The sequence below is a fragment of the Humulus lupulus genome, chromosome 2 (genome assembly GCF_963169125.1).
Source record: "Humulus lupulus chromosome 2, drHumLupu1.1, whole genome shotgun sequence".
Lineage (NCBI taxonomy): Eukaryota > Viridiplantae > Streptophyta > Magnoliopsida > Rosales > Cannabaceae > Humulus > Humulus lupulus.
Genome location: NC_084794.1, coordinates 226625945 through 226631842, shown reverse-complemented (window position 1 = coordinate 226631842; position 5898 = coordinate 226625945). Strand labels below are relative to the sequence as shown.

The window sequence follows — 5898 nt, the reverse complement described above, 5'->3', positions numbered from 1 at the left end:
GAACCCTTGCTTTATTAATTGTTATTCATTTGATTAGATCCAATCTAATAATGCAAATCAAATGAGCCTTCACAAATGGGCTAACCCATAAGAGAGGAATTTAAACTTTACACTTTCAATTGAATCCAAAATTTTCTTAACACTTACGAAACAATGAAATAATAACATGCTTTAAAAAAAAAAAAAAACAACTAGTGAAAATATTCTAAACAAGCATATAATAAATTTTAAAGATGTGTTCTTATATGCGTCTAATCCTTCACATCAGATCCATTATCATACTCAAGATTGGTATCCTTCTTATAGCTTTAACCTTTGTCCATTGGGCTAATTTATGAAAATAACACAAGAAAAACATTACAAACATATTTGGAAAACAATGTGTATACTTACTTGGTAACGAGTAGGTCCTTTGTAGCTATTGTGTGTATTTCGTGGGAACGTTCAGGACCAATATGGCCGTGGGTTCTGATACCACCTGTAACATCCTAATTTCTCATAGATTATCGAGAACATAGCGTTGGGTCATAATCATAATATAACTGGGTCAAAAATAGGTCAGAAGTTATAGTACCTTAAAGTTACGAAAAATCTATTTAATTATCTAAATAACAACCTAATCCACAAATATCTTAACTAATAACAAACTCTAATTCCCTAGGCTGATTTCAAATTTACAAGCTCAAAATCTTACTGGGCTTTTGGGCTTTATGTAGGCTCGATCCATAACACTTTTTAATAATATCAAAATTAATTTATTCTTATGCAATCACCTCCTTTTTCACAAACAAGGCTACTAATATCATAAACCTATACTATACTATAATAATCATAACTACTAAAAAAAATTAAACCTTATGTTATAATTAATATTTCTAAACTATAGGTTAAACTTATAAAATCCATAACTATTTCTATGAGTATCCAACTGAATCCCGACTTGAACCAATATTCGCTAAAACTAACATATTCTAAGCTATTACTACCTACTACTACTACTATCTAACTAAGTAAAATTCTCGGACGCTACATGTATATATGAAGCCACCAAAGTTTTTAGCATATCTGAAATTGATGGGTCCTGATCTTGTGGCATTTCTGTAGGTCATTGTTGAGGACGAGGCACGTAAGCCTGCTGTGACATCTGTTGAAGTTGGACATTGCTGGCATTCAAGGCTCTCATGAGATCTCCAATTGATGGATCTGAATATTGTGGCGTGAACTCATTATAGTTTGAGTGAGAGTAGTAATTCGACTCAACATGTTGATTTCCACCACAGAAAGTATTAGAATATTTCTCCCAATGTGAATTGTAATTGTTAGAATAGGGGTCATATCTATTCATTTGTAGATCATAACCGTGTTGATAGTATATTGCGATCTCTCAAACCAATTTAGTAAATGTTGGAAAACCTTATATAGAATCTTGTTTATTTTCATGTAAATCTTATATTAAACAAATTAATATAAGACAACCTAGAACATGTTTCTATAATTGAATTTAAATAAAGATAATGATAAGAACACTTACATTATACATAGCGAAATGTATTAGTCATTCATTCAGTTTCTATAACCCTTGTATCCTTTCTGTCGCAGGGTATCACCAAGAAACTGAACTGATCTTCAAATTTCTTCACAGCCTTCCAAAGTATCCTTAGAATCACCTAGACTAAAGTGGCAATTCTCAACACATGAGATCGATACAAAGAGAAGAAGATAAGACAATATTGAGGCTTAGAAAAGGACTTTTGTTGTAGAGAGAATCTAAAACCTAGAGCATCAAGAGTAGATCTTTTGATCTTCTCAGATTCACACTTAGATTGTCTGATTGCAACTCTCACTTAGAATTCATTTTATAGGCTCAATTAGGCCATTTATTTTAATTAAAAAATTAATAAAATAATAGATAATATCAGCCATTAGGTCGAAATTCTCATGGGATTTAGGACCGTGAAATTTCTCATTTAATTATAAGCACATTGGACTTAAAATCAAGGCATGTATAATTTTTTATTGATTTAATTATTTAAATCCTTTATCAAATTAATTATTTATAATTTAAACATTGATTTAAACTTATTTATTAATATAGACACCAATTTTTCTTAATTAATAAATCCGCCCTAAAATATATTTTCTTCTCTAAATTGTATAACTATCACTACTACAAAATACCCTTTACGGGACACTTTTTTAGGACACGCACATAAATGCAAGTCCTTAAAAATATTTATGGAGTTTTTAGGACACTCATTGAGAGTCCTGAAAAAACACAATTTAGGACTCGCAATGAGTGTCCTAAAAAAGTAAGTGAGTCCTAAAAAAATCTGGGCTAAAAAATGAGTGTTTTACTTAACAATTTTAAGGACTTGCTTTGGGAGTCCTTAATACTCTTTTAGGACTCGCTTTACGAGTCCTAAAAACACCTGAGCTGAAAAATTAGGAATGGTGACTTTTAAGGACTTGCTTTGCGAGTCCTAAAAGAGTATTAAGGACTCCCAAAGCAAGTCTTTAAAATTGTTAGTAAAAGAGCATAAAACCACTTATTATTTAACATATTTATAAAATTAGTATTAGTTAAAAATAAATTATTTTGTTGATTGGAAAAATATTTTAAAATAATTTTAATATATAAATTTACTAGTTATAATTTTTATAATATATGGCATTATTTATTAATTTAAAATTTATATGAAAATTAAAAAAAATATTAATAAAAATTAATTAATATATTTTTAAAATAAAGTTAACTAAAGTGCACTTTTACCTAGTATTTAAATTAAATAGCAATTTAAATTTTAAATAACAATTATTATAAGTTTGAAAAGAATTTGTATAGTTGTGATTTTTAAAATTATTTTTTATAGTATTAGGAGTATAAAATTGGGAGTTTTATAATCACATTTTTTTTTTATCTAAATAATATAATCTGATTTTTATTTATAAAATAAAAAAATATATACATATACCCAAATACCTTTCTCCCACTCGATACTTTCCTTTCTCCCTCTCTCTATCCCATTTTTTCTGCTAGGCCCGAACGACAACGGTAGGGGCTCGGGGAATGGTGGTCGACGGCGGCAAGGGGGTCGGGGTCGGGCTGTTCGGCGACAGGGGGCTCGGGGCTGGGCTCGACAGCAACGACTGGTGGCTCGAGGGCTGGGCTTGACGGCGGGTGGGGGGGTCTCGGGTCTGGGCTCGACGATGCAGGGGCTGGGCAGGACGTGGAGGCTTGGGGGCTCGTTGGGGCTGGACGGCGCAGAGGCTTGGTGGCTCGTTGGGGCTTGGTGGCCCGTTCTCCGCCGCAAGCAGAAGCCTCCAGGCTCTACTTTTGGACAACTAAATGACTGTTGGGGCATTGAACAATATGAGGTATGCCCCTTAATTTGTCGTAGCTGGTGGAGCGGTGGCCTCGCAGGGGTCGTAACGGTGGTCTCTGCTCTAAGTATGCTTTCTTTAACAATTTTTTTTCCATATGTATATAGATTTGAGAAATATATGTATAAATATTATATATATGAATAGATTTATAATGCCTATATATTCTGTTTTGCAAGGTTTTGTATGAAGTTGTTTGGAGGCTTTGATGTATTCCAATTATTTGGCTTGGTGTATTTTGAGATTTGGGATTCGTTGGCTTGGTGGCTGTGTGATTTGGGATTTAAAATTTTGCTTGTTTATCTTAAAATTTTCTTGTAACTCTAGGAAATTTTCAGGTTAGTTTCTGATATTATCTTTTGGATGTTTTTTGTCTTGAGCTGGAAAGTAGTGTAAGGAAACCAGGGCATATGGATCTCTTAAACTAATGGTTGATGCTCTTCAAGTGTTTGAGAAATTGATGCAAAGAAACTGCAGAATATGATTTAATGAAACTATGAGTGATTCTAGTTTTTGTGTGCTCAAATTACTACTGCCTTTTGTTATTATTATTGTTAGATGATTAAATATAATATATATTTATAATTATATAACTCTTTCGTGGCCTCTCTTTATTATATTGAGCTTTTTCTTAGTATATAACATGGTAGCTACTTATGTGTATATACTGTGTATATATATATATATGCTATACTATACATATGCAGGAGTGCTTAAATGGAGAGTTTCTTCAAGTTGGTCTCAAGTTTGCTCCACTAGCTGGATATCACTGGTATCTACACATCTTTTCTTTTGGTCATTTTATAAGTTGTATTAATCAAATTATAGGTAGTGAAAACCAATTTTTTTGATAGATTTTGAGCTTAGTTTATTTTGTTTCGAAGGGTCACATTTCTCTTTTTGTCATTTAACCTTCTTATTGGAAAAATCATAGTGTAATAGGTTTCGGCAGGCTTGTTGGAGGGTGGCTGATGGTGGTGAACGGAGACGGAGGAGGCGAGGCGAATAGCAAGCATCGGCCCTTGGGACTGGTTCTCCGGCGTCGTGGGTTCTCGGCTCCAGCATATCCGGTTGCGGTGGCGGCGCTGGTTCTGGGCTGGGTTTGAAACCGACAGGCGACGGCGGGGACGGCAAGTGTTCTTGGTGCTAGGCGATCTCAGCCACCACGGCATGTGTTCTCGGTGCCAGGTGTTCTTCTCTTCTATTTCTGATATGAAATTTTGCATCTATTTTTTATATAAACAACACGGCTTCCTCTCACATGGCAGTTTTGCCTCATTTCTGGTATAAATATATATATATATGTATATGTGTGTCTGTATCTATATACCTGGAGGACTTAAGGTGGAGGCCGAAGGTCCCTTGTTTCAAAGTTTTGGTCCTGGTATGATTATCATAAAGCACTCATTCATATATTATGTTTTAAGTTTGTCTTAGATCACAACACTAGCTTCTCCACCTATTTTTTTATCTGAATTTTTTGTTGATTTCTTCAGATTTGTTCTATTTTTAGCATTTTAAAATACCCCTTTGACCGACAAGAGCTGTTTCAGAATAGTGTTGAAGAAGTAAGCTTTCAACTCTCTGTTTCTTTTTCACACTCATTTGTATTATGAGTTTTGTCTTTATATATATTTATATAAGGAACACAAATTATATATTAAATTAAGATACTTTTGGGTTTTGTTCATATTACAAAAGTGAGTGTTTTCTTGAGAGAGAAAGCAAAAGTTTTGTAAGAGAAGAATATTGTTCTTCTTGGGTGTTCTTGCATGGGAGTATATATGTATATATATATATATATATATCTTTTACTTCTAGCTAGTCTGTCACTTAATAAGGTGTTCTTCTAGTTTATAGCCATGGTGTATGTTGGATCAGATTTCTTCTAGTTTGGAATTCGATTATGATATATAATGAGAGTTCTTGCAGGGGAGTATATATATATATATTTATATCTTTTCTTTTCTTTTTTCTAGTCTGTTACTTAATAAAGAGAAACCAATGGTTGATTAATATAATGGGTTTGACTTGGATTTGATTTTAATACTACTTATCTTTTTTATATGCCTTCATTTTCTTGACTACTTTATTTATATTTACTTTACTTCAATTTCCTGGAGCTTCCAACACTCATATAAATATGCATTGATTGAATTGAGTGATATATTAGAGTAACAATAAGTTTCAAAGGTGTTGACAGGTGAGACTCTTGACATTTATAGTTTATTGTTATTTATAAGAAATTGCTAGTTGAATATTAAATGGCAACTCATTCTTACATTATATTTGGCTGGGAGGAGAGCAAAACTTGATTAAGTAAAATTATAATACAATGATAGGGACACACATTTTTTTTCTTACTCATTGAATTATAATTTTTTTTGGTTAACCGTGAGACTTGTTCTTGAATAATAAGAATATTGTTGGTTTAATTAGTGTTTTGAGTCATCCAATATGTCTAATTTTCTCTGAAGTAGTGGCTATTTCATATTGAGTTTTACAATTAGTTAAGAA

General features: G+C 32.6%; 1 long non-coding RNA gene across 1 annotated transcript; it reads left to right on the top strand.

Moving 5' to 3' along the window:
• The first annotated feature begins 4382 nt into the window (after positions 1–4382).
• Positions 4383–5572, top strand: LOC133816553 (uncharacterized). Its single transcript, XR_009885326.1, has 3 exons — positions 4383–4569; positions 4878–4949; positions 5505–5572. It is a non-coding gene; the product is annotated as an uncharacterized LOC133816553 (long non-coding RNA).
• Positions 5573–5898: the final 326 nt, after the last annotated feature.